Raw genomic sequence first — 21712 nt, forward strand, 5'->3', positions numbered from 1 at the left:
GTGACTCTTCTGGTTCTAATTTTTAAAACATAACCTTCCCATTATTACTGCAACCCTAACATATCAATTGGGCAACACAAACAACAACTTCCTTCCATCCACGGTATGAATTGAATAGTAGCTCAGGAAATGGTTTTTATTTTGTTAAGTACTAGAGCTAATCGTTAAGCCAAGTCCAGAAAAAACTAAGTGGCTATGCTTTTAGAAAACTAATTCAAAGGGAAATCTAAGTTCTCAAGTGGAACATAGATTAAACAGGGACATTTCGATAGTTCCATGGAAATTAGGAACTCAGAAAGTTCTGAAGCTTAAATAACAGGCAAAGGAAAAGGAATTGAAGTCCCTGGTGACATTTATCACTTTCTTAGGTGCCAAGACTCAAGGAAAGCCAAAGAGAGAAAAGATACCTGGAGAGATTTCAGAACCCAGGGGTCTCTTAGGTACTTTTTCCCCTTTCTAAAAATGGAAAAACAATGTATTCTTTTTGTTGTATTTTTGTACACCCGAATGTACAAGAATGGTGTATAAACTTTAAATTCTTCATTCCAATAGGACTACACTGAAGAAGAGGTTAGTGAGGACTCAATTCCAAACACCACAGCCAAGTCAGGCCTTAAGTGCTCAGACAATGGCATCAATTGTCATTAAAAACCTGGCAAAGCGATAGTTCCACCAATAAGTTGGCTCAGTTTCTTCATTTTTTTGCTGTACATCTCATGCTTTTTTCTTGTAGTATTTTTTCCCTTTGTTTCACTGTGCAAGCAAACAGAAACAGAAACACATTCATCTCCTCCTGAACTCTAGTCCCTATTTCAGGTCTTTAATTATTTTACAGTGAATTACTGATATGGTTTTCAAACCTTTCACCTGCTTAGGCCCTGAGGTCTTGGTTAACATTTCACCTCCTCAAGGGGGTCTCCCCTAACCAGAGTTGGCAGTCCCCCCATTGTATGCTCTTATGACACCCTGTACTTCTTGACAGTACTCAGTAGAGTTACAATTTACATAATTATTTATATAGTGTTGGTTACCTTGCTAGGCTGTAAACTAAGAGATAGGTGACAGTGTCTGTTGGCTTCCTCTCCACATTTCCAGTAATTAGCACAATGTCTGATAATTATTAAGTACTCAATTGACTTCTGATAAATGAAAATAAGACTTCCTGGGCAGTAATCTATAATCTACAAAGTGACTCCCAGACCTAGAGAATATTAAGCATCTGTGGAGGTTTTGTTTGGTTTTGTTTTCAAGTATAAATTTCCAAGTCACCCGATATTCTCACTATAGATCTGGGGTGATTCAATATTTTTCTCCAAGACCCCCCAAGTGACTATGATCACATGCAATGGTTGTGAAGCAGTATCTAGCTAGCTAGCAAGCCATCTGGTTGGATAACGGCTCCCTATTTTCTTCCAAATTACCTGCAAGTTCCTAAAGCTCATATGTCCCCAGTCTACCTTGGCCTCACGAGACATACCTCTCTCTTACTTGCTCTTTGTACATTACATTTCAGTCTGATAAACTTAGTTGACAGTCTCTAGACACACCTCGCTCCCGTGCCTGTGCTCATGCTCTTCCTTTTTCCAGTAGTTTAGTGACTTCTGCTGTTAAAGTCCTACCCAGACTTTCAGATTGATTTCAAATGTCACCCCTCTAGAAAGCCCCCTAAGTTCCCACAGCTGGATGCAAGCCTCTCCAACAGAACTTTTCATAAGCATCTCTCTGACTTCTTTTTTTTGGTCTTGTTTCACATTTCCTGTACACTTCACTTGTCTCTTCTTTTAGACTGTAAACACTGCAAAAAGAACAAAAGCAGGAAGGTAGTGATTCATCTTATCACTCATTTTGTATCTCCTAAAGAAATCAAAAAGAACACATAAAGAGGTCTTAATATATTTGACTTGAACATAGATGTGGTTATTCTGGCCATAAAAAGGAACAATGTATTGTCTATGAAATTTGAACACAAACAACCAATCTGACAGCAGTTTCTGATTTCTGTGCAGGAAAAATCTCAAACAGTAAATTATTAACCCAGATATTTGAAAAATGATACTCTATTCTTCCTTATTTTTAAAAATATTTACTAGTATTTTACTATGTGGATAGCATTATGCTAATGTTGTAGGCAATAAAGAAATAAATAAAACTCTAGCCCTATTAATAAGCATCCTACAAACTCTACTTTTATGTTTATTTCTTCATCTATTTACTGTATGTTTACCACTTGGAAAGCACTATGTTAATGCTGCTGGGTATACAGAACAAATACAGAAATAAATAAAATAGACCCTGTCACAGAGGAGTTTACAGTCTGTTGGGGGAAACATCCATGTTAATAACTATGTCAAATTAAACTTAAATATATATAATTACTATACATGCAACCAAATGCTATAAGAAGGCAGAGGAATAATGATTTAACTTGCTACTACTATTTATCCAACAAGATTTTTCTACCAGCATATGAGCCACAAATTTGCATATGTCTTGGGACACAATCAACCTACTTCAATGAGTTAGAATACAATCTGAAGGTTTGGAATTGATTGTCAGCTTTGTCTCCTGGGAGGAGGAATATGCTGAGAAAATCATCTCAACTCAGCGAACTGGAAAAAAAGGACATTCTGACATGAAAAGTAAAATATGCAAAAGGTAAGCAACAAAGTGGTGGACCTATACCAAGAGACCAATCACAAGGTAACGGCATGCCCTGGAGAAATCCAGGACAGGTTGGATAATCTAGAATGTGATCACAAAATCAAGAGCCGTAGTCCCAACACTGAGGTTGAGGAACAAGTCCTCAATAAAGAAAATGGGTAAAGGCAAATTATTATCCATATCTTAGGGAAACTGATTCATCAATGCCTGGATTTAGACCTGCAGAGTCTGGGCAGAAGCAGCTGTTATTGGAATAGAAGTGGTCAATAGAAGGAGCAGAGTTGGCAAGGTGTGGGGTCCCAGGTTAAGGCTGGACTTCTCAGATCCCTCGATTTAAGGTTAGGATAAATTTTAGAGACAAGCGGGACTGAATCTGCATCAAGGTCCAATTGACTCAACTATGATGTGAAGCAATGTAACAAGCATGAATAAGAAAAGACTTTTAAAGAGAGAGAGAGAAAAACAGCATGATTCCCATCGCCTCCAACTGTCAAATTTCCAAATTTTCAAACTACCTTTGCTATAAATCTACCCCAGTCAGTTTTGAAAAATTACAAGAAGTCTAATAAAGCTCCCCCCAAATAAGAAGAAAGACATTTTAAGTTAAACTTGATTTAGAAACAAATGATTCAGTTCTTCACAGAACAAAGGGAGCATTCTGTAAAATTACAGTCTATTCAGAAAACTGAAGGATTCCAAATGCTCCCCACTGAGCAAAGTAGACAAAAAAAATCTTACCAAAGGTAACAGAAGGGCAATGTAGTCAGTACAGAAAATGTGTTGATGAGCAGTATACATTATAACCCAATTCTCTATGACCTGATGGACGCACAGATGAACTTCTTTGATGCAGGGAGACAGCAGCCAAGAAACTGCTCATGCTGGGAATGAACTCAATTGTGTAACAGCGTCAGACCTATTTCACTGAAAACTTCTTGGTATGACTCCCTTTGGTATCAATCTTTCCTGAGTAAGAATGTACCCACTTTGCAATTCAAAGTATTAAAACAACATATTCAAATTAATTCATGGTTAAACAAAAGCATGTGATAGTGTAGTGAAAATTCTGGAGGCACTGGAAAAAGGAATACAATTCACTTCAACTGACAGTTATTAAAAGAACTCCAATGTGCTAGATCCATTCTCTCACCATATCCCAAACCCCTCAACTTCTCATTTCCATTTCCACTACAACTCTGTTAAGGTCATCATTGTTTCTCCCTGGGATAAATGCCACCCCAATTAAGTGCCTCTGCGTCTGTTATTGCTCCTCTCCAACTCTGCTCTATATCAGGTTCAATCTAAACAATTCTTCCCCTGCAAAAAACCCTCCTCCTTATTTTCTTAAAGTTCTTCCTTATTTCAGGAAAAACTCCAAATGGCTCTTAAGACCTCTGTGATGTGTCCCAAATTATCTCTCCTGGTTTACCTCCCACCACTCCCCTTTAGCCTCCTGTGCTCTAGCCATACACATGTCTGCAGTTTCCTGAACAGGGAACATTGCTAAATACCTTAGTGCCTTTGCATATGCCCCATGGTGCTCTGTTTCCTTCAAGATAGAACCAAATAGCCACCTCATCTAAAAAATCCCTTGGTCCTAAGTGACTGCAGTGGGGCATGGGGGTTGGGGGGGACTCGATAATAAGCGTGAATCTAGTAACCACATTGTTTTTCATGTGAAACCTTCATAACAGTGTTTATCAATAATACCTTTACAAAAAAAGAATTAAAATACTAAAAAAAAAAATCTCTTGGTTCTGCAAGGAGTAGTTACACGTTATCACCATCAGACCCAAGCAAGGAGGGCCCTGCCCTTTGGAGAGCTGGTACATCATAAACAAACAAACATCGGTTTATAAAGGAACACATGGATACCTCTTTCTCTTAGGATCTGGTACTCAGCTCTGGCCCAGCCAGACTGACAACCCTAAACATCTGCTCTCATGACTAACATGATTTATGCTCCAAGGAAATACCACTCCACATCTCTAGCCTTTCCCTGAGACAAAAAGTAACTGTGGCTGAACAACACAAAGGCTTGTGGGTTGCACCACTGCCAGTGATGGAGATGGACCTTGCTGCAGAATATGGGAATAACTGGAGCAGTAATTGTGTTTAGGCAAGGGAGAGGCCACAGTAATCATCCTTTCAGACTGCATATGTGCAATAGATCCTTGCAAGACAAGCAGCTATTCCCTGTAGAGCCAAGTACCCATTTTCTTGTTTATCCATGTGCTTAAATTTATGGTTCCAGAGCTACTCACAAATTAACAAGTCTGCACAACAGTTGCACATGGCAGCTGAGGAATGTTTTGCAAGTTCAAACAATTCACATTTCTCTGAAATCTGTGTATAAATAGATGTAACATGTGACTCATTAATCCAATTAACAACTACATGGATGTTGGTTACTAGAATTGGAAGTCATTTTATTTTTATAAAATTAATTAATACGACTAAATTCAGTTTCAAAACTGTTGAATTAGAAATTTCAGCACTAGCTAATTTAAATTTGTAATTAATCATTTAATTAATAAAATTTCACATTTCACTGTGTGGCTTAACATTTTGAAAATTCAGTTTTAGTATTTTATTTAGATCTTAAAAATGAATATTCAGATGAACGAAGGGATATTGAGCTCAGTCCTTATCATTGTTCATTTTGGACGGCATAAATGGTAATTAGATCATCTGGTCCTGTGAGTCTCCATGACGCCTATAGACTCTGAGAGCCAAATGTGTAAAGCGTCAGTGTGGAAAAGACAATTTGGATGTTTTATTAACAAAGCAACTGGAAGATTATACTCTGCTGAAATTAACCCTGAGCAAATGCCTTCATAGTGCATAAAAGTCACTAAAGCATTGTTTGCCTACTTCTTGAACAAATAAGTCATCCATAAGAATGGATTCTGTTGGCAAGAGCTAAATTCTTATCTAGCACAGTTTTTAAAAGCTGGTAATGATCCCACTGAGCTCTGAATTTGGGTGGGCAAGCGCATAGAATGCCCTGGCTTGGAAACCCTGCCCTGATAATCCCTGAGCTAAAAAAAAGATGCAGAACACAGAAGGCATCCCGACACCGGGAACTGGCAACACTCAGCCTTTCTGTGAGCAAACCGGGGAGATGCGTCATTGCCGAAGCATCTTCCCTTCTCTCCCCGTCGGCATGTGCGGCCTTCTAGAATTGTATCTTGCTGGTTGGCCCTTCTTTAAGGAGAATTTAGAACTTTTTCTAAAAAGAGACACAGAATGTCATATTAGTCTTGTGAACAGGTCGAGGCTTGGGGGTATGATGCTTAGATGGGCAGGACGTAGCCCCCTTCATGAACAGAACTGAGAAGTTGCCACCATCTGGCAGCTTCTAGGATGGGTGAGTGGAGGATGTGGGGTTGTTATGTAAAACCCTTCCAGCTGTATAAACCTAGAGAGAGAGAAAGACTACAAACTGAGACATTATTCTTTTGTGATTTGCTTGTTTCAATGGCCAGTAATTTATGGATATTTTTCCATGTCAAGTAACACATTCTCCAAGGTAATCTTGAATGACAAAGTAGTATTCAAGTAAATGGGTGAGCCATCACTTATTTCACAAAACCCCTACAATTAGACTTTTGACTGACATCAATACTTCTAACAGTCAACTTCGTGGTGATCATCCTGCACAACACGTACAGAAATATTTGTACACTGAAAGACAAAAACTGTATGATCTCACTTATAGTAGAATCTAAAAAAGTCTAACTCGCAGAAGCAGAGTAGAATGGTGTCTTCCAGGGGCTGAGGGATGGATAAATGGAGAGCTGTTGGTCAAAGAATACACACTATGTAATGGATGTGTTAGTTAACTTGATTGTGGTGAAAATTTCACAATGTATACATATATTAAGTCATCATGTTGTACAACTTAAATATATATAATTTTTATTTGTCCATCATACCTCAATAAAGCTGGAGAAAATAGTAAAAAAAGAAATTTTAATTAAAAACTTTAAGTACATGATGGAGCATCTCTCTGACCCAGCTTCTTTTATCACCTCTCTTTCTCTAACCACAGCCAGGAATGATTGTCTGCTTTTAAGGATTTATGCGATTAGATTGAACCCACCTGAAAAAACCTGGGATAATTTCCTATCCCAAAATCTATAATTTTATTCACATCTGTAAAGTCCCTGTTGCCATGTAAAGTAACATACAACTTCTGAGGACTAGGTATTGGGCACCTTTAAGGGCCATTATTCTACCTACCACAATTTCTAACAGTTCAAAGATCTTTCATAAAAATGGAGATAAACATCTCCACGTAATGCCCACTCTAGGTTTCTCCCTACACCCATCCTGTATAGCTTTCCAGTTTCCAATGCAATGCCTAGCCCACATAAGCCCTAGAGTAAGTCTTTCATTATCAAGCCAAAACTTACCTTTACTGTCATTACCCAGGTCGATTTTTACATATCCTGTATCACATATTGACAGACTAAATTTCCAATGTACCTGTTACTGTTCTCTGAAAAATGGTGGTAAAAGGCATAAGATTTTTTTAGAAGCTCTATTAAACTCAGAGGAAACCAACAAGGGAGAGAAGATAATACATTAAAATAGTTTAAAATAATACAGAAGCATTGGTTATCGATAAATAATATTACTTAAACTATGAAGAACTTATCGTTGCTTTGCTAAAAATCTTTCTGAACTCTTCTGACTGTCCAGGATACCTGCTGTCCAGCAGCTTTGCTTTTCCACCACTGGAGCCAGGACTGCCTCCCACACCCAGAGGAGACAAGCAGTACGCCCCGTCCTTCAGCAGGGCTAACATTTGGTTCTACAGTGTCTTCGGGAGCACACACCTTACAGGGTACATCATGGAATGATAGCGCCAACACTGTACAACCTTCTATGATATTAACAAAGCTCACTCCCAGGAGATGAGCAAAGAAAACTAACAATACAGGTAAGAAATTGTAAAAGGTCTTAAGGGCTCCAAGCTATTCTAGAATAGCTCATATACTATGCAGGTGTCAACTGAGCCATTTGCTGGGAAAACCTCTGGCTCCCCAAATCAGACCTGGCTCATTGGATTCATTCTATTTTCTCTTGGTTTTTTGAATGATTGAAGGTCCTCTTGCTTGGAGGCAAGGGTGAACTTTTTTACCTCTTGATGTCCCTGTAGTCTTATGATCCCACACCTCTGGACTTGCCTCCTGGTATAATGGAACAATGATTGTTGCCTCTGCACACATACTTTTGTAGTGACCCCTGACCTTTACAAAATGCTAGTTGATGGTCTCAGGTTGTCCCTTTATATGTCATGATTCATTAATAACTGGGACTCCGGTCTCTCTTGGCCAGACTAGAGGAAAGCTATAGTAAACCCTCACTCCTGGCCTATCCTGAAATAAGTCTGAGGCAACTCTCCTCTAGCTCTCTTGTTAAATTGTTCTCTGTCTTCTCACTTGACCAGAAGGTGGCTGAGGATGTTTGGGGAGATACCCCTGTGGAGATGCTGCTAGTACTCCGGAGTCCTGGAACGCAGAGAGTCTCCGCGGACTTCTGGCAGTGAGGGAGGAAGCCTCTCTGTTTCTAGCTTTTCTTGCTAGCAGTGCAGTTCTCTGTTGGGGTGGCTGTGGGGGAAAAGGGAGAGTCTAAATCCCCGGTACCTCCAGCAGAACCCCAGGACTGTGCCCTGCTGCCAAAGGGAAGAGGAATCACAGGCATACCCCCTTTTATCGCACTTCACTTTTTCATGCTTCACAGATACTGTGTTTTTTATCAGTTAAGGGTTGGTGGCAAACCTGTGTTGAGCAAGACTATCGGTGCCATTTTCCAACAGCATTTGCTCACTTCACATCTGTGTCATATGTTAGAAATTCTCACAAGATTTCAAACTTTGTCATTAGGCTATTTTTATGGTGATCTGTGATCAGTGATTACAACCCACTGAAAGTTTAGATAATGATTAGCATTTTTTAGCAATGAAATATTATTTTTAATTAAGGTATGTACATTGAGTTATTTTTAGGCATAAAGTTATTGCTCACTTAACAGGTCTTAGTGTAAACAGCTTTTCTATGCACTGGGAAACTGAAAAAATTCATTTACTTACTTTATTGTAATATTCATTTTATTGCAGTGGTCTGGAACTGAACTTGCAATATTTCCAAGGTATGCCTGTACTTATAAAAGTATCTTTTCTGAGTAGCTCAGACAATAAATTAGATAATATTTATATATTTTTGCTACTTACGCTCTTAAAATGCCAGTATTCACTCTAACTCTAATTGCATGGAAGAAAAAAATGTCCAAATTTAAGAACTTTTTTTATTTTACAAAATAAGTGAATATAATTCATGCTTGTGTAACTATCTCCCTCACAACACTGGGGACCCCTTCAGGTCAGGAGCAATGACTTCTTCAATGATACCAGTGCTCATCACAATGCCTGGCACATAATAGAGACTCAGTAAATGATGGTTGAATAAGTAAATAACAAATATTGATAACAACCATTACTTAATCTTTATTAATTCACTAGTGACCTATTTATAAATAAATGAATTTGTTTAGAGAAGATTAAACAAGCACCTACCATGTACCAGATGCTGCGTTAGTTCTGGGGATAAAAACATGGACTAGACACATGCCAGCCCCACAGAGCTGCAGTCTGCCTGGAGTGGGGGAGCCAAATAGAAGGAACTGCATTTTTAGCAATGAAGTATTATTTTAAATTAAGGTATGTACATTGAAGGTTTTTTTAGGCATAAAGTTATTGCACACTTAACAGGCCTTAGTGTAAACAGCTTTTCTATGCACTGGAAAACCAAAAAAATTCATTTACTTAGTTTATTGTAATAAAGTAAGTGCTGTGAGCAAAACACATCAGAGCAGAATGGAAAAGCTCTTAACTCTGCCCAGTGGAAAGAGAAGGTTAAAGAAAGACTCAGAAAAGAGGTTACGTTTGTGCTAGTTGTTAAAGGACGAAGAAATAGAAAAAGGAAATTCAATGGAAAAGAAGAAATCATGGACAAGAGCCAAGGTAGATAAGAAGAGGGCTTGCCAGGAGCACGGCAAGGCTGGCCGGAGACACCAGAACACAGCAGGGCCGGAGCACAAGTACAAGCTCTTGAAGGCAGGAACTCTTGAGTGTTTGGAATCTGCTTTGTTGGCAGCTTAACTTTCATCAAAGGTGTGTCCAGGAAAAAGACCACCAGCTTTGTATCTTAGAGAGATGAGTAGTACCCGGGTGAGGCAGCTGAACTGGAGTCAAGAGAGCTGGTAGGCGATGGCCTGAACCAGGGCAATAGGCACAGGGAAGAGTTCCTGCTTCCAAAGGACCCTCATATTGCACACACAATTCCCAGCTTCATGGATCTGAGTGTGAATGTGAGAGGTCAAGCATCCTGTGGCCTCTTTAGTCCAGTCCCTACTGCCTCCCACAGAGCCAGACTTAAGGTAAACTTTTCTGTGTAAAAAGGCAAACATAGGACTTTCAACAGTTAAGATCCAAGCATCAGTTTGAACACCTATTCCGTAAAGAAAGGTTGTTTGTTCCAACCTTAATGTTAGCATCTGTGTGTCACCATAGACTGAATGTCTCTGTTTTATGAGAAGAGAGATTAGCACCTCAGGGCAGTGTGTGACATTCTTCGACCATCTGCCACCAGCCTGCCATGGCTGATGTCAGGAGGTGAGAAAATGATATAATTGCTCCTTGTCCTCTCTGCTGAGTTTGTAGGCAGAAGTGCCAGTTTGAGGGTTTAACCGAGGAAAGTAAACTCATGCTTTGGAAAGAAAGCAGCTTTTACCCTACAAATTTTACAATATATTGTCATTTACAACAAACCAAGGATTTACCAGCACACAGTTACACTCAGGTTATATGATTTCTTCAATTTTCCACTGCATTATTCAATTTACAAAAAGTAAAATAAATTATCAAAACTTTATAAGAGCAATCAATGCATTACAGATTCATTTTTTTAATCCTTAAAAGGCAAAGAGTTGTTTTTGGGGTGGGAGTGAGAATATGAGTGGTATCTTTCCTCTTTTCTTTTTCCTTCTTGTCTTTATTAAGTGGTATTTTAAATCCACTGGTCAAACTAAAAAGCTTCAATAGAGCAAAGGACACCATCAACAGAACAAAAAAGCAACCTACAGTATGGGAGACTATATTCATAAGTGATTTATCAGATAAGGGGTTAACATCCAAAATATATAAAGAACTCATATGCCTGAACACCAAAAGTAACCCAATTAAAAAATGGACAGAGAACCTGAACATTTTTCCAAAGTAGAAATACAAATAGCCAACAGGCACATGAAAAGATGCTCCACATCACTAATCATCAGGGAAATGCAAATCAAAACCACAATGAGTAAAACCTCACACCAGTCAGAATAGCCACCATCCAGAAGATAAGATATAACAAATGTTGGCAAGGATGTGGAGAAAAGGGAACCCTCCTACACTCTTGTTGGGAATGTCAATTGGGGCAGCCACTGTGGAAAGCAGTATGGAGGTTCCTCAAAAAACTAAAAATAGAAATTCCATATGGCCCAGTAATTCCACTTCTAGGAATTTACCCAAAGAAAACAAAATCCCTTATTCAAAAGATATATGCATCCTTATGTTTATCACCACACTATTTGCAATAGCCATGGTATGGAAGCAACCTAAGTGTTCATCAATAGATGAATGGCTAAAGAAGACATGGTACATATACACAATGAAATATCATTCAGCCATAAAAAGAAAAGAAATCCTTACAGTTGCAACAACATGAATGGACCTAGAGGGTATTACACTAAGTGAAATAAGCCAGGTGGAGGAAGACAACTACCATATGATTTCACTTATGTATGGAATCTAAAAACAAAACAAAACAAAGTGAACAAAACAGCAATTGACTCAGACACTGAGAAGTGACTGGTGTTTACCATGTGGGAGGGGTTGGAGTAGGTATATGGGGAGGGTGAGAGGGATAAAGGCACATAAAAATTCTCAGTCATAATATAATTTGGGCATGGGGATGGTAGTACAGCATGGAGAATATAGACAATAATTCTGTAACATCTTCCTATGTCAACAGATAGTAACTGAACTAATGGGGGTGAGCATTTAATAATATGGGTAACTGTTAAACCACTGTGCTATATACTTGAAACTAATATATATTGTATATTGACTATACATCAATTAAAAAAGCCACTATCTGCATGTGCTACACACATGACATTTTCCCACAAGAGCTTTGTGAGTGAGCAGCTCCAATTAAATTTTGCCCCATGTGACTTTCCGAGGCAAGATATCTTCCAGGAAGCTAGTTACCCAAGTCAGTGATTCCCTAATTTGGTGCCTCAAGATTCCAGGAGCACCAGGGACTCTCACCTTGTCTGTGGTCCTTGAATAGCCCTTTGTAAATGGCTTCTGACATTCTTCTACTTCAACAGACTTCAAATTCAGAGTAACACTGTTTTCTCACCAACTCTTCCAGCCACCTACACAGCTTCTCAGGGAGCTGAAATCCAACACCACCAATCTGGCTCAGCCACAGTTAACTTCGGGTTTAAGGCACAGTATACAGCCTGCCTTTTAAATTGAGTTGATTTAAATACACTAGTTTACGTGGCTGGTTTTTTTGTTGTGTGGTTGTTTGTTTTATTTCTCAGAGCTGTTACTTTTGGGCTGTAGACAAAACAGTGAGCATGCTCGCATTGCCCTTGGCACTGTAAATTGCCTTAGACAGGGAGCTGGCAATGGCTGCCTGAAGGGCTTATAAATGCCCAAGCCCTGTGGGCCTAAATCAGCTCCAGGAAATTTAAAGTTAAGGAGACAATAAAAAGGAAAAATGTAGTATATGTACTAAGATATCAATATTATAGCAACAAAATATGGAACTAACCTAAATGTTCAACAATAAGGAATTATATATTGTGACATAATTAGTGATATTTAAACTTTGGCAGGGGATCCTGTCTTCAATGAAACTTGATAAAAAGCTAAATATGACTTGATTTAAAATATTTTATTTTAAAGAGCAATTGCTCTCAGCGAGGCAGTGGGGAGGGGCGGGAGCCAAGGCCCGCCTGCTGCAGCCCCAAACCACCCCGAGGGAATTCTCAGGGTGCCGTGGAGCAGTGTGCAGCCTGCTGCAGCACCGTTCTGCTGTCACTGAAAGCAAGTGGATAGCGGCAGAAACGAAATGGTTATGAGACAATGCTCATACAGCGATGATTGGAGAGATGGGGGGGAGATAAACATAGTTGGTCTTACCTTACAAGTTTGTTTTAGAAACATTTACCTCTAGAAACATTTACCTTTAAAAGCATTTACCTCTAGAAACGTTTTTAATCAGTCATTCTTCATCCTCCTTCTGATTAGAATCAGTACTTCTTTCTGGCCACAGGCCTTAACTTCAAATCTAAAAGTATGCAGAAAAAAGTGCTCAGATTTGGCCTCGAGTGATACAGTCACAGGAGGTCAGGGCCAGAATCCCCAAAGGCATCTACAAAAAAAAGCCTTTATCTGTTTGAGAAAAGACAAGGGAAAAAATCACTTTTCTCTAATATGAGAAAACAAGTAACCTGATTTCTCTAGAATCCTAAGACTAGAAAAATCCTATTCATGCTACCATAACTTTTTTGAGAACAAAATTTGGTTTTTATTTCTCAAATTGTAGAAATGGCCTCTGAAGGGTGGGGTATGTGTATGGTGGATGGAGGTGGGGGTTGTGGGGTGGGGGTTAGAGGGAAGAAAACTAGACTGATCAAGCAGTTATATTGCCCTTAATAAAATGTCTGAGCCTTGAAAGCAGTGATCTATTCTTGACCCAACACAAAATCTGGAGTTGAATGAAGAGTGAAGAAATAATATTAACCAGCCTCCTAACCCCACCATGAATCTCAACAAGAATGGAGCATGCCAAAGAGAAGGGCAGGGTGGTACAAATGAAAACTTTGTGGTACAAATGAAATGCACAGAGAGCTTTGTAAGTAAGTCTCTGTTAAGAAAGATTTTAGTAAGTCTTTGCTATCTGCTGATAGATCCTACGCATTGTTTGAAGACCTCTGAGTTAGTCTACCCCCTTTGCACAGAAGAACAATACTCATAGATGAGATGCTATGCATTCTGTAGAAAATGTAAGAAAAGATGACATATTTATAAAAGTACAAGTGAAGAGCAATTCAGTCTTAAAACTGCTTTGACTCCAGGAAATTTATATCCTTGAGGAATAAGAAGGGGAGGTAATAACAAAAAAAGAAGAAATTGCAGGATACCAAGTATGTGAGCAGACTTGACTTACTCATGAGCACAAATGAGACACTCCCTAGGAAAACTTAGAAGTAAAGGAGGAGAGGGATCCTTCCGAAGGGACTGGAATTCAGAGCTAGCAGATAGGCGTGAAGCATGACGTATCACCGGCTCATGGTGTGCCCTAGCACTCCCCAGCCCACTCCCAGACAGCTAATCAGCTTTTCTTTTCCAATAGACCCACCTGGTGGCTACTAGGAGGAACAACACCCTGATGTCTAACAGCTTCCTGGTTCAACCTTCAGGGAGATTATGCCCACATAAACTTTTTACCTTTTTTTTTAACTGAAGTATAGCTGATATACAATCTTATATTGGTATCAAATACACAACACAGTGGTTCAACAGTTACCCACATTTTTAAATCCTCACCCTGACTGGTGCAGTTACTATCTGTCAACATAGGAAGATGTTACAGAATTATTGTCTATATTCTCCATGCTGGACTACCATCCCCGTGACCAACTTACATTATAACTGTGAATTTTTGTGTGCCTTCATCCCCTTCACTCTCTCCAACTACCCTCCCCCATGGTAACCACCAATCACTTCTCAGTGTCTGAGTCTGTTACTGTTTTGTTCATTTTGTTTGGTTTTGTTTTTAAATTTCACACATGAGTGAAATCATATGGTAGTTGTCTTCCTCCACCTGGCTTATTTCAGTTAGCATAATACCCTCTAGGTCCATCCATGTTATTGCAACTGAGAGGAATTCTTTTCTTTTTATGGGTGAATAATATTCCATTATGTATGTGTACCATATCTTCTTTAGTCATTCATCTATTAATGAACACTTAGGTTGCTTCCATATCATGGCTATTGCAAATAGTGTGGCGATAAACATAAGGATGCATGTATCTCTTTGAATCAGGGATTTTATTTTCTTTGGGTAAATTCCCATAAGTGGAATTATGGGGTCATATGAAATTTCTATTTTTAGTTTTTTGAGGAACCTCCATACTGCTTTTTTTTTTCTGATTCTGTGCCAAGACTAAAGGAGAATAAAAGAAGCTGGGGAAGAAGGAGCATGGCCAATTTTTGACTTTGGTTTATGACTTAGTTGCAGAATATTCACATATAAGCTTACCTATATGAAATTACTACAGAACAACTACATGTGATTATTTTTTATCAAGTCGTTTGAAAGACCTGGTGATAAAGCAACACATTTACAATAAACATTAATCAGTTTTATAGGGACTAACTCAAGAAGTAATCTATAACTGAACATTAACAATTAATAGACATATCTGAGGTATTTTTTATGAAAATACTAAAATGGAATATATCTTCATAACCTTTCCAATCTTACTAATTTTTAACAAGGATACATTTTCATTAAATATGACAAGTAGTTTTAGGATAGGAATGAAGTGTATCCTGGTAATAAAGAAAATAACTAGAGCCTCTACTTCTTCTCTTAATATTGGCTTTGCTTTTTCTTAATAGAATCCCTTAAATAAAAGAACAATTGAGACTCAAACTTTCATCTCTTGTGATGAGTCAGTAAACTCAGCCAGAAGCGTGCTTCTGGGTAGTTACAAAGCACAACAGAACCTTCCATTGTTTAAGGAGAGAGCATTTCAAACTTGTGTTTGTCCACCAGTTGATATGCCTTGGTGATAGGCTCCAATTTCTAAAGGGAAATACACATAAAGTATATTGACTACAGAGTAAATAAAAGGAGAAAATAGATGTGGGTTTAGGAATTGTTGTTTCACTGCTTGATCTCAGGATGTTCCAATGACAGCTGGAGAAACGCTACACAGTATAGTACCTATGCTAAGAGAAAGGGTACTATTAGGTAAATGATACTTGGGAGACCCCATTAGATAAGGGCTGCAGGAGTTTCATGAATCCCAGATATTTGTTATATAATAACCCTGAATATTGTCTTCAGAAGTCTTTGTACCTGTAAAACCTCTACTTAGTCATGGAATTTAATTAGTCTGACTCATACTTATCACATTTAATGCCTCCCATCTGTATCCCTGATTTTATTCTTTTGCTTCTCATCCCATCTGGCTGAGAAAACACTCCTACCCATCTCAAAAGTTAAGTTTCCCTGGAAGAAAATTCCCATGAAAATAAATGTCATTAAATTTAAAAACAGGTTATACTGAATTATTTTAGGCATGCTATCTCATTTTGTTTTTTCTTTTATCCATTCAGTAGGTAGATTAAGACAATGCCATTTTCAGCCTTGGGAGCTTTACTGACACTCCCAAAAAAACTTGAGAATAAGAAAAATGAGTTTAAAAGTCTACATATTACCACAATAGCTTTTAAGAGTTGGGTTTTGTAATCTGTGCATTATGGTAAGAGCAAACATCTGAAAACTTCACTTAAAGGGCCAAGTGGCCTTCAGATTTCAAATTTTTTTGCTGTTTGAGTTAATGTGTTGACATGTCCAAAGAGAGAATGTGCCAACTAGGGAAAAAGTTGATTTGTCACAATATAGAAAACTGAGAACCACAGAAGTACATATTAATAGAGTTCATCAAAATATGATCTAATGTTGAAAAAACTTTAGCCAACAGACTAAGTATTCTGACCCTTCTGGCAAAATGATCTGTATTTCGGAGATAAAGCTCAGAGATACAGCCAACATAATTCTATTGTTATGGTCTCACTTTGAAAATCATGCTTTTAGAGAGCTGGATGTTTCAGACTACTCCAGGTCTAGTGGTATAAAACATTTACTTCTTCTGTTATCTTCATTGTTTTGAGTTCCATACTCACCAGGAAAACTTCTGGTTTGGTTTCATGTGTATAGTGGCCTTCCTAATGCAACTCAACAAATACTCCTTGAATGAATGGTCATGATGATTTGAGTATCTCAGATAATGGAAGACTCATGCTATTTTTTATAAATTAATATCTTGACTTTTTGGTTTCATTTATCAGACTTGTGGACTCACTTATGGTGAGTCTGCACCTGTGAAAGGAATTCATTACAGTGACAATTAGGTTTCTGACCTCACAGAGCTGAAGGCTTGACTCTAGACCTGGAGAACTTTATCCCGGCATATCAACTGGTGAAACTTCTTAGGAAGGTATCCATCTGACCTACACCTAGCCACATATATATTTTGCATTGCTATGACATAGCAAGAAAGCTGAACTGTAACTAATCAACAGAGATAGATTAGTGCCCTCTCCAAGAGAAACACAACTAGAAGGTAGGGCTTTGGAGGGGTAATTCCTTAATAGCGGAAGAGAAAGGATGAAGAGAAAGAGGTCAATAAACATAAAAGGCAAGATTGGGAAAGGATATAGCATGGTCAGAACCGTTTAGAAATACGTAGTAAGATAAAGAGAAAGGGCTGGGAAGAAACTTTTCAAAGCTGAGTGCTTAGAACATTTGAAGAGGAGCAGTAATTTGCTAGGAACTAAAAATAGGGTGGGCAATCCCTTTCTGCAGAATGTAGGGAATTGCTATGCCAGGACTTAAGTGACTATAGTAAGTAGTTTGGACTTGAATTCAAGGAGTTAACCTAAACTTAGAGACAATTGTATTGTTCCTTTAGCACCTAAGCAGGAATTAATGCAAATTGCTTGGCCTTAACACTTGATGCGGGATGTATAGAATAAATGTGAAGTACCTGGAATAGAGTGATTAATCTTATGTCAAATAATGTGAGACTATGTTTATGTAAGACAAGTTACCTTTTTATATCAGGATAACATGTACATATACATATGTATATGATTTTATTACAGTATAAGCCAGTCTGTTTACTAGAACTGGTTGCAACTCTTTCAGAGCAAAGGAGAGGGGTAAGAAGAACAAGCAGAGAGACACTGAATCATGGCCTGGTCTGTGGGAGTGGTTCTTAGTTCGTCTGGTCTCAGGACCCTTTTCACTCTTATAAATCACCGAAGACCAGGAAGATTATGTGGGCTATATCTATTGATATTTACTATATTAGAAATTAAAACTGAAAAATGTTTTAAAGTATTTATTTCTTAATTCACTTAAAGATAATAGATTCATATAATAAATAATAAATTCACATAGAAGATTTTATAAAAATAATATTTTATAAAACAAAAAAATGTAATAGGAAAAGTAGAACTTACATTTTTATAAATCCCTTTAATATCTGGCTAAATAGAAGACAGCTGGATTCTTATATCTGTTTCTGCATCCATTGTATTGTGATAGGCTCTTTTTGTTTGAATTCCTTGAAGGATATCCAGCTTCACACAGATATGCGGCCAGAAAATGGAGGAGTCTATTTAATAGGCTTTTCAGATAATTGTGGATATTCTTCTTCATTACTACACCCAAATTCAACAACTGATAGTTTCTTAAAAGTTGCATATGCATAAACCATATAAATAAACTTTTTGTACTCTGCTCCATTATAATCTATTAGTCTCTCTTGCATTTTGAATAGGTATTTTATGTATGGATGATTTTGTAGCATCATGCACTGTTTTGAAAATATGGTTCACTGAATCATGCATATCTTCAAAATGTTGACACAATTCATTATACAATATCAAAAAATTGGTAAAAAATGGTAAAATTACCACTGGTCTCATCAGAAATGTCTTTAAGCATTGAGAAGTTGGCCTGCTCAGAGAGGCAGAATCAAGTTTTCCAAAATCCTAATTTTATCTTGAAAGTTCTAATTCTGTCATTGCCAATAAATACTTTTAGTTGTTTTTCTTGAAGTGACAAGCTCACCTTGTTCATTTTAAAGAAAATATTTGCCAGTTTCCCAAGTCTGAATATCCATAGTTTGTCAGTTGATCTTTCAAGTCAAAATGATGCTCCATGAAGAAAGTGGCTAATTCACTTGCAATTCAAACCACCATGTAAGTATTTTCCCTAAAGAAAACTATCATATTTTGATACAGAGCAGGTCTTCATGCACTTTCCATTTTGTCACCCCCAAATATGAAAAGACTGTGTGCTCAGGAGTTGAGATAATTAATCTCAAATTAATTTTAATAATATGAATTAAATTCGTTTTTTTTACTTAAGAGTAAGGCATTATTCTTAAGAGAAATTGGCATTGTAAAACAATGATTGCATGGTGGGGAAGAAAAAAATGACTTCTAGTACCGCTTACTCCCACAGCCTTGACTTGTGCTAAAGATCCCGCAAACATATCCATCATCTTTTTTGCACCTTCAGTGCAAATGTCAACACAGTGAAAAGGCAAATAACAGCTTGGTACTATTATAAAATAGTTTTGAGTTCAACGACCCCCTGAAAGTGTCTCAGGGACTGGGGGTCTGAACCAACACTTTAAGAAACGCCACTCCGTGGCGCAGGCTGTGGAAAATGTCCCGGCCGTCCAGATGATGGCAGCAGAGGCTTCACTCAGAGGAGTGAGGCGAGGACCTTGGTTTTTATAAAAGTCAACAGTCATTTGGAAGCCCTCCTGGGGAGAGGGTGGACCCATTTGGTCAAAATGCAATACTCTTCACTTTCCCCATTAATCTAGGATTCATTTCACGATGGATAAACATTTCCTTAGGGACCAAATTGCTTGGGGTTTTAGGTGAATAACCTATGGGCCCTTGGGTCACTGAAGAATGGATTTTAAGATGTGGGTTCCTCTTTCTGACGATCCCTGTCCTTCCTCATTCTTGTGGGAAACATTAATTTATCACTTTACCAAAGCCTCAGCAGAAAAAACAATTTTTTAATCTTGTGTCCTTACTGAAATGTTAATCCTACACTTGGCTTCAGAAACTTATTCTCTTTAGGTGGTGATGGTTATTTCCTGGAAGGTCTGAATTATCTCATGAGTTAATTTTTTTCAGGCCTATCTTCAGCCACTCTCAGTCCCGAGTACACAGCTGTTGTTCTTGCCATCCAGAATGCTTTCTCCCTTCTTCAGGTACCACCCCCCCAGTTCTCCTTTACCATTGCCACCGCTCCTCTACTCTTGGTCTCTGCAGTTCTGGAAGGGGCTGACTCCACCTGCCTCCCTGAGCCAGTATTCTATCCCCTGGCCATGCCGACTTGATTGAGAGTGGGCATGAGGCTCAATCTAGGCAAATAAGAGGGCAAGCCAGAAACCGTTTGAAGGTTTTGGAGAAAGAAGCTCTCCTCCACTACTGGTAGCCTTGGTCACAGTTTAGGTGGAGAGGTGCGGGCTTCCGTCCTCCCAATGTGAGGGGAGAGTCTGACTGTCAGTGGAGCCCAGAGAGGTGGAGGCAGCCGACGACCTCAGGGTACTGAGAGGCCTGATCTCAGCCCCTGGGTTCACAATGATGAAAGCCAAGTTTACCCCTGTTCTCTTTAATTATTTATGACTGGATTCTTTGATTATGTAAATCAATTCCTCCCATTATATGCTTTAGCCATTTTGTGTCGCAGTCATTCTTCTCAAACAAGGGAGCCTTCACTCATACATCTCCCTACTCCCAAGAACCAGGTTCAAAAGTACACAGAGAACCAGAGTACCCAATTTCCAAATATATCACACTTGCAAGTCTTCATGCCTTGGTTAATTTCTCCAGAATTCCTCTCTCCATCTTGTCCAGGTTCCCTTAGCATTTTATAGACACCTCAAATTAAAATGCTTTATTAAAAATTCTGTATGGTGCAATTGTTTTTATACTTGCCTTAGATTTTGAGCTGTTTAAGAGAAGGAACCATGTTTTAATCATCTTCATGTCTGTAGGGCCTAACACAACATTTAGCCCATATAGGATGCCTGATAAACTGTGGTCAAAGTAAATGTCCAGAGTGAGAGAGAAGGTTAGCAGTGGCTTCCCATCTGAAGAGACATCCAGCCCAGCATCACAGTCATTTGCTTGACCTGCCCTAATGGGAGGTCCTTGGCTGAAACGTTGGTGCCTTGGCTGGTTTTAAGCCCACTTTTCCTCAGATCCATTCCTGGACTTTTCCACAGAACCATTCTGTATAACAGAGGGAATAACTTCCCATGGGTCCATATGATCTGGCTTCCGGAAAGGTTCCATTAATGGGTACCAGCAGGAGCTTGAAGAACTGAACAAAGGGAGAACCCAGAGTATTTCTCCCACTCTCTCTGCCTCGAGCCAGGTCTCAGGTTGAGGCTGTGTTATCGAAAATAACCAGGTGCTACTAGCAAAGTTTCAACTTCATCTGGTGGCCATGGCTCCTGGGCTCCAGAAATATATCCTCTTCCTAAGGAAGATGAGAGCTTTCTGCTTTTGCTAATCTCTTGGTTGCTTCACTGTCCTGTTTGGCTTTTCAACATCTTCAGCACTTACATATTCAATTCCAAGCATTTAATGCCCTCTGTTTAAAAACTAAGTACTTTCTGTTTTCCCACTGGAACCTGATTGATAACTGTGCTATATTTTTTTAAATGCCAGTAGCATTTAATTATGTATTTGCATCTGTGGCCCTCAGAGAGGTTCCCTTATACACTCAACTCCATCTAGTACCAGCTGACCCTAGATCTAGAATAACCTCCATAAGAGTAGTTGTTTCCAGAAGTTCCTGGTAATATACGAGGGTTTTGCATAATTTTTTTTTTCTAGGCCATACCTTCCAAAAGGAACTTGAGGCTGAGTTACAATTCACATTCTCATAGAGACAAAAACCCAGAGATTCTGTAAATTGGAGCAAAGCTTACTGGAGCAAAGCTAAGATAAACTGACCACTCTCTCCACCAGAGGAGCTTATATTTAAAGCAAACTCAATGTGAAACAAGGAATTTTGAAGTACCCACTTTCTTCCCCTGGGTGACTTTTATGGGCAGGAGTGGTGAAGCAGGACATGTTGGAGAG

General features: G+C 38.6%; 1 long non-coding RNA gene across 1 annotated transcript; it reads right to left on the bottom strand.

The window, feature by feature from the left end:
* Positions 1–128: 128 nt before the first annotated feature.
* Positions 129–12369, bottom strand: LOC130682863 (uncharacterized). The gene is made up of 3 exons (XR_008996258.1): positions 12044–12369; positions 2511–2609; positions 129–1795 (listed from the first exon to the last, which is right to left on the bottom strand). It is a non-coding gene; the product is annotated as an uncharacterized LOC130682863 (long non-coding RNA).
* Positions 12370–21712: the final 9343 nt, after the last annotated feature.

Source organism: Manis pentadactyla, chromosome 3, assembly GCF_030020395.1.
Source record: "Manis pentadactyla isolate mManPen7 chromosome 3, mManPen7.hap1, whole genome shotgun sequence".
Classification (NCBI taxonomy): Eukaryota; Metazoa; Chordata; class Mammalia; order Pholidota; family Manidae; genus Manis; species Manis pentadactyla.